This window comes from Photinus pyralis, unplaced genomic scaffold (assembly GCF_008802855.1).
Source record: "Photinus pyralis isolate 1611_PpyrPB1 unplaced genomic scaffold, Ppyr1.3 Ppyr1.4_LG4, whole genome shotgun sequence".
NCBI lineage: Eukaryota > Metazoa > Arthropoda > Insecta > Coleoptera > Lampyridae > Photinus > Photinus pyralis.
The window spans coordinates 8,245,041-8,253,581 of NW_022170511.1; the positions used below are offsets into that span (position 1 = coordinate 8,245,041).

Consider the following 8,541-nt stretch of genomic DNA (forward strand, 5'->3'; position numbering starts at 1 on the left):
ATATGGAAAAGTTGAAAACGAAACGGTTCGATCTCGCAACGTTCAGACAATGCCACTCACAGATCATGGACCTGCAACAAGAGGCCAGGACATGATTACTACGCCAAGAAGTTCTACAACCAGCAACCGCATACCTTCCCTAACCCGCACCCAGACATCCGAGACTGCAAATCAGATTTGATCGGTTTATGAAACTTATCCAGAACACATGAGATAACATTCAAGAAGCACCACAATATATTATAGTAAGCAGCGAATTACCTAACATTTTAATAGTCCATACGCTAGGTAACATACTGTGTTTTTGAGAGGTCCACGAGTTGTTGTTGTGGCATTATTTTGTCCGAGACCGGAGGGAACCATGGGGAGGTAGCTGGTCAAAGTTATGACTCACGTACTTTCTATGGTTCAATTGCCTCACGTTACCGCTCACAACCGTCAAAGAGAATCATAGTTACTCCTACCTTTTCGAATTGGTATTTGAAGTATAGAAAAATACCTCATGTGAGTACCACTTCATACAAAAGATGAACGCGGTCGAGGTAAATACAAGTCTCATTATCCTGAAAACTTCTATACAACAAGAGCAAATTTTTTACCGGAGTGGCTCTTCTCAGGAATTCTGCCGTAGCAGTACGACAACGATCCTGTTTCCAATTTTTCTTGGAGAAAGCCTTATTTTCAAGGGAGGATAGATAAAAGGCCCAACTTCCGCAAAGCAAGGGGTTGAGCTAGCCTTGGGTAAAACAGTCGATTTGTTTGTATTAACTAACAGGATTAAAGATCTAACAAGAATCATTTTGAGTAGGTAGTTAAAAGACTTGCTCTAGGAAGACATCTTTTATGGTAATAGACACAATTCATACATTTTTTGGGTGGTATACAATAGGTCAAGAAACAAAGAAGTACCTGGTCTCTTTAGATTTGGGTTCGTATTTTTTGACTTTTGACATTGAAAATGTATTCCACGATAATTCCATCATCATGGAGCAAGTGTTTGTTGGTCACGTATGTTATTACTGTAGCTAGCCCTCAATATTTCTTTTTATTTGTGGACGTTTTTAGTGCTGATGAATGTGGCAATAGGAATCAAAGAATAATATTGCATGAAAGTATTAACTTCTAGATAAATTGTTTGAATGTTACTTGTTATCATTCTCTGATGCTCGCATACGGAGCATTTAAATGAAGAAATAGAGGACCTTACGTATGTATTTCATAAAGGAATCCCTGGGGAGCTTAAATCATTATTGGTATTTCTTGGGAGAATACAATGCTTAATAAATCTAATGCGAGTGCACAAGTGCCAATATTATACGATTCTTTCCAAACGAAAAGAAAAACCGAAACCTGAAAGGGTTCAAGTTAGAATTTACATACTGAATCACACTTGACCTAAATCCAAGCCAATTCTTAAAGTTCCATTCATCGTTCAGCGACGAAGTAAAATTTGTTGAGAAATAAAATTCGGTCTTAAAGATTTATCATACGAATTTTTTTGCAATCGATGTTATTAGTTTGTGAATTTCCGACTAACTACGTTTTTAGGGCACAATGAATGAGATTCTGGTCGTGTTACTACAATATACAAAGCTCTCATTACAAAACGAATGACTTCATATTAGTCGTTATGCTATTGTAAATTTTATTACTTTAGTTGAAAAGATGAATTTAAGTACGGGCCTATAAGGATGAATAATATACCATGAACGTTATCAAATAGTCACTGGCAGACTCAAATGGTCCAAGAAATTAAGGTGCAATGCCCATCAGGAGTAGTAATTTAGTAATCAATAGTAATTATAGTTTAGGGACCATAACCTGTTAGAAATGGACTGTCAATTTTCAGTGCGATTCGTCGTTTCATTAGCATCGAACAGCAGAAATGCAAACTCGAACGAAACTCTTGTAAAAACACCTTTGGGGTAGTGTTAATCTAATTAAACTTTGCCACTATTGACATTTATGCAAAGTAACCCTGTCTAGACGAACGTCTTTACGTACACCTGAAGCAAACCGAATGAGCACGCTTAAAGATTGTTGCACCGCTTTTTTTTTATTAAAAGGCTACGTAATTGAGAACTTATTTTCGAAACAACAGTAACAATTTTGCAATTTAAACACGAACTTTCTTGTTTATAATTACGGTTGTACAAATAGAAATACAATGCGGTGTACTTGTTCCTAAAGTTTCGTCTGCAAATGAAACAAATGCATGCACCAGTTCGCTTCAGCCACAATAAAATAGGTACATTTTCTCTTACGTATACCTAGTCATCTCGAAATCTTGAGACCACCTTCATTCCGTTTGTCTCGATTATTTGAACATTTGATGTGGGTAAACTTACTTACTTCACTCTTGCTTTGTGTTGAACTTGTGCTTAGCTAGGCGTTCAACTTGAGCATATTAAATGTAAAGTGAATTCCTCGTAGAAAACAAAAAAGTTTACACGATGGAATGCATATATTAGGATTAATTTATTTCTCCAATCTTCTACGTTCCAATTGGCCACTTAACCTTTTTTATGTAGCGTGACGCCTTTAAATGTCATTAATGTACAATTCAATCTAAATCAATAACGAACTAAATTGCATAATATAATCATAGCGGGAATTTCAACGAACAATTTATGACCAGTGGTATACTCGAGTTAGACAAAAAAGCATGTGATCAATAATAAAATGTCAAGTGGCAAAACCTCTAACCTGTCTACTCCTAAATAGTTAAACGTTGAAGTGAGTATCGGTGATTCCCTCAATTTCATATTTATAAACGGGTTCTTCAACAGCCAACAGCATTTTGTTTATGAGTAGGGTTTGAATTTGGTTAAAAAACATTGGGTTTGTGTCGAAAACCTATTCAAATTTTCAAGTCCATTACGAAAATGAGCGCTCAGTTAAGACATTTCTTAAAATTGGGGATATTTTTGGTGGTTATAATAGCCCATAAGAGGCTCCAATTATGAATTTAGTGGAAAAATTTATTAAAACTGGTTCTGCACTAGTGATGTGGATTGTAAAATAACGATTTGTAAGTTACATTAAAAAACTGTTATATTACGCGTAACTTACAAGAGGTCGGTTTTTTATGTAATTTATGCGTTTTTTGAAATATACATAACTTACGTTTTTTATTTAAAAACCGTAATTTTTGTAAATTTGCATAAATGTAATACCTATTTGATACATTTTGATCGGTACTACCAACGTAAACGATTCACCGTTTACAGAAATTGAGCCTTATAAAGTGCAGTTGATTCATGAAATGAAGCCATCTGATTACGTCGACAATGTACTGATTACATCATTGAACAAGTTGCCGGATTTTCAAAAAAATCATATTTTCTGATTCCGATTCACCTAAATTGTTATGTTTAAACAAAATTGTTACATCTGGAATTCAAAAAACCCTACAAAGGTTCAAAAAGGACCTTTACATCCAGATTTCTGGTGTGCTTTGTGGTTTGGAGATGTCATTGGCCCTTATTTTTGAAAATAAAGCAGATGGGCTCTTGCAGTTAATGGAATGCACTGCAAGGGCATGATAACTTTTGTTATCTTTTTTATGATATGGATAATATTGCTGTGTGGTTTCAACAGGATGCCGCCACACAGCGTTGTAGCTACCGGTATTTCAGTACCTCGCAGTTTCACAGAGCAGGACGGACGAACCTCCTTTACAATTACCAATAGATAACGTAAAAACAATATATTATATCTATCCCGTAAGTGGGGCAGAACAATAGGCCTGGATAAGTGCAGTTACAGTAGAAATTCATGTAGCTTTACCAATTCTTTACAGAACGTTTCCTTCTTGTAACATGTGGCCGCTTGTCGTTTCAAAAATTTGGTTTTGGATTTGTATTTTGTTCAACATATGAAAATTTTCACAAATACCGCTTCATAGCGCACATGAAGGAAAGTATGTCTAGAATAAGAGCGATTAAAACGCGTACAATTTTGATAAAAGTCTGCCTTTTTCGAGATAAAAAACCGGTGAGCCCATAGTGCGGGTTTTTAAGACAGTCTAAGTTATACCGTCAGCGAGCACGTGCGTTAAAATTATGCTTCGTTTTAGCTTCAAGAGTGATGGCGTAAAATATGGCTCTGTCCCTTCATTCCGACACAAAAAAATAAAAGCTTTGTCCCAGGCTGGGCTGCAAAAAATTATAGCTGTGTGAAATGGCTTGAGTTCATTACACCACTAGAATAACACTTACCTAGCTAGATCAAAATTACACAAATTAAACCTTGTAACATACCCCTTATATTACTACAATCTACTTAGATCATCTATTCTATAGACATATAATAAACGGGTAAGTAGAGTTGGCGTTGCAATTTCTCAAACCCGCCGTATAAACATGAACGGCCAACTAACTCAGAGTAAAACAAAAAATAAGAGCTTCCACAGCAGTACTTTCATTCTGGATAAACTGATCTTCTTAACTTATCAAGGGTTGAGCGCCACTCAATTTTTAACTTAACTCTCCCCGTATGAAATTGGAAAGATACGGGGGTATTACAAAGAGTACAAATCGACTTAAGTACCAAAATAAATGCTGGTTTATTGTCATTAAATATTAAATAAACTCCCCAATGGGGTAGCGTACACAAATATTGAAAATGATAATTTACGTTACTTACAAATCTGAGCATTTTGACTTTACGAAAGTAAACTCTCAGTTTAACAAAACTCCAGTGAAGAATAATCAATTAAATAATTACTTATTACTTGATCTCAAAACCAAGTTCCCGCAAAAAAATGATCCGGACACAAATGCGCACGTGTAGTGCCAAATGCAAATAAAAGATATGAGGCAATGCTTACCTTGATTTAATAAGATGTTATCCAGAGAAGTGAGCTCAGTTCCCGGATCCATAAATTTGCAAACAAAAGAAATCTGCCAAGTCGCCTTACTCGTAATAAGTTCACAAATACGATACTTAATCAACCAATTGCTACATAAGGAAGTGGAACGTTACTAATAGCATACGCGGGTCTAATTCGATCATCACTTCACAGAGATCGCAAGATAATAAATATAGATACTGACGTCAACAAAATGACTTTGCAAAAATAGTTATTAATTAATACGCAAAAAGTTACGGAAGTTGTTTTTTGGTTGACGACCGAAATTGTTATCAAATGTGGTGCATGACCTCATGACCCAATTTCAGCAAATGGCGGCTTCTATCAGCAGATGGAAAGGTTTTCAAAAGGCGTTGGCACTCCTGCACCGATGGTGAATTTACTTCAAGGTTACCCACATGCGTATGTAAAATATATCCGGAATTATACTTAAAATGGTATTGGAACTGGTTCTTAAAACTGGGATTTGCAATTAAGACTGTAATTAAACTCGAACTAAGATTACAAACACTAAATGTCCGAGTTAATCAAATTAGATCATACGCCCTAATGTATGGCCAGAGTTTCTTATTCCGTATGGTGTCTGGTTAATCAAATTAATTAATTAATTAATAAAAGAAAATCACAGGTATCCCTATTCGTTGATAACCTTAAAATATACATACCCCTTTAAATAAGAGGGGTAATAACCTAAAGAAAAATACACTTGAAGTATATCTGTAAATGCAAATGCCGTACTAACGATAAGTCAGAAAAAACGCAATTATATCCTTCTTACTATTGGAGTTGATAATTTCACGCTAAAAATTGCGTGTTTAACATTCCAAGATTACGACTGCTACGACGATCTTCCAATAAGTAAATATTGGCTGCTTCGTAATGAAGAAAATAAAGCGTTACCCATAGGCACCCATTTATTTGCAATAAAGGGCTATAACGGTTTCATTTGGGCGCAAAAAGAAATGCCGGTATTGCTCCGGTCTAGCTCTGATGCAGGAGCGAGGCGGTTCAGATTTCAGGGATATATTCGCGTGGTTCTGATTGACTAGGGTAGCGCCACTACGTTTGGAAATGCAAGAAGATACCTACAGGAAACGCAGAACCTGAAAGATAAAAGGACACACAACAACACATACCTGTAAATTAAAAAAAAAAAGAACTATTGGGGGTGAACTGGTCGTTTATTAAATTAGTTGTTGATATGCATAGAATTTAAAGATCTGTATATCTATAATATCAAGGGATCGCTGTATCTTGAACGGTTAATAAAAATTTTAGATTAAAGTTCCAAACGTACAAATAATGAAAATAAAATAAACTCTTGCAGTAGCAAGTGCCGCTAGATCCTCACGCTTGGGGTCTAGAGCGTTTAAAATGAAAATCAAAAATAATTAGTGCGGGGGTAAAACAAAGGCCTTTCTTTCACGGGCTACTAAAAACGTACCTCACCTCGGGCATTCTACCTTTTTAAAAACCAAAAAGAAAACAACAGGCTACCTTGATAACTGCCTAACAATCATAAACGTACAAAAATAATAATTCGGTGCAGTAGGCACAACCAAAAAAAGTAGTTCTAATCGTCCGACCAACCAGAAGGGTTGTCGGTTTTAAAGTAATACATAACCAATAACAGCACAACGATGTTTTTATTTTACTTATCTTTTTTTTTCTTTACGTGACCAGTGTTCAGTGATAAATTGTTGAAATTAAAACACGAATTACAACAAAACAAAGGAACTGAAAGGAAGTAAGGAGAGGAAGGGAACAAAATGGCAAGGGTGTCTCTACGTGGATGCAGGATTCGATGGTTCGTTGCAAAGTAGTCGGGAAGGTTCAAGTAATAAACAGCTGACCTTTCGTTGTAGAATACCGTTCCACAATTGGGGTTGGTGACGCCACGCAGAGAACGACAGGGACGCACTTGTAGGGGATGATCGGTGATGGCTCTGCGATGAATGGGGCGCAGGGCTCCTCCTTATACGGGTTGATGTCGATGGTAAAGCTATGCGTTTCCCTCACAATGATGGACGAGACGAAAAACGTACAAATTGGTAGGTAGTAAAAATCGGCTAAAAATAATAGTTTACCAATAAGGGCTGGGAATAACAAAACAAGATGTACAAACCTCTAAAGATCGTAAACGAGCCAAAGTATCAAGCCGATGACCAATGTGCTTCCAAAATCCGCTTGGCGAAACTCCAAAAATATTACCACGAGAACCAAAAACGTCTCCAAAATTGGGTAACAATTAGAAAATATTTACTTCAATGTGTGAAGATCCTTATAATTAATTAAGATGAAATTTTTACACAAATGAAGATTGGCACACTGGACACGACCATGCCAGAATCAAAAGTGACCGGAAAAGAAGATAAAAGGTAAAGGAATTTTATCACAAGGACAAGGACAATACTGGTTTTTAAAATTTAAATACTGAATCTGTACTCTATTCTAACAGGCAACCAACCATACATACGGAAGAAACATAGGGAACGAAACAAACTGTTATAGGGCATCTACAACAACACACCTAACACAGGCAGAGATATATTTTGCACCATAAGTGGAACACTGCACATGCGCAATATGATTCGAATGTGGACAGCTGAAACACATAGGCGGCACAAAAAGGGATCTTCATATTAAATTACGAAGTACATATTTTGTAACTTCCCCATGGAATGAAATTACACTTCTAATTATTACTTTCGTAAAAACTTCTCGTATTTTCTGCTGTCTACGGAAATAATACACCATTAAAATACCGGGAATGTCAATTGTACTGACAACTCAGTGTGCATGATCGGTATTCTACTGTTGGCCTATTTCTCTCACATATTATGTTGGCACATATTTCAAATTGAAAAATCACCTCCTCTCTATAACTTGAAACTAATAGCGTAAACACTAACTTTGGACAGCAATCGAAAACTATTCCTCTTAATTTAACTGACAAATAAGATTTCGAAGCACCGGCTGACTACCGGAAAAATGAGTATTAGAATTTACACACAACGGACTGTTACGCACGCAAAAAATACCAAAAAATACCATCACACTCACAATCTTCGGTAAGGCCCAACGAAATGCGAGCACTTATCTACATCGCCCTTCCTTATTTACAACTATGCATATGTGCCATAATTTATCTAAATCAATTAAATTTCACTTTGATGAAGTCCCCATCTGCTAACTAATTCTCAAATAGGCGCAATAATACCTTTATCCAAATGTTTCTTAACTTCTATGTATACAAACAAATAAAACCGACTACATTATTGAACAAAATTACAGTAAAAGTAAACTACTAATCAAATAAAATAAAATTCATCAATTATTTGCCTATTTGTAACCAAATTCCACCAGATTTCCTGATCAAACAGTGAATAGGTTAAATACAGGGTGTCCCGCTTGCCATTCCCATAACTTTAACCGAACATTACGCTATATACGCCTTCTTTGCCAACCGGGAATATTACCCACGTCAATAACTAAGTTATTTTAAATTTATTGGTTTGTATACAGTAGTGGTCGATTATTTTTGGGAATTTGCTAATTCATTTTGTTTGAAGCAATTTTAATATTCCTAAAGGAATCAACCCGAGGAACTTATTTGCATGAAACAGATTATGTACTGTATTTATTGATAAGAATCGAATCCAAACAAA

The 8,541-nt window shown here is 35.9% G+C and overlaps 1 long non-coding RNA gene across 1 annotated transcript; it reads left to right on the forward strand.

Moving 5' to 3' along the window:
* The first annotated feature begins 6,645 nt into the window (after positions 1-6,645).
* Positions 6,646-7,234, forward strand: LOC116169988. Its single transcript, XR_004145142.1, has 2 exons — positions 6,646-6,680; positions 6,739-7,234. It is a non-coding gene; the product is annotated as an uncharacterized LOC116169988 (long non-coding RNA).
* The last annotated feature ends 1,307 nt before the right edge of the window (positions 7,235-8,541 follow it).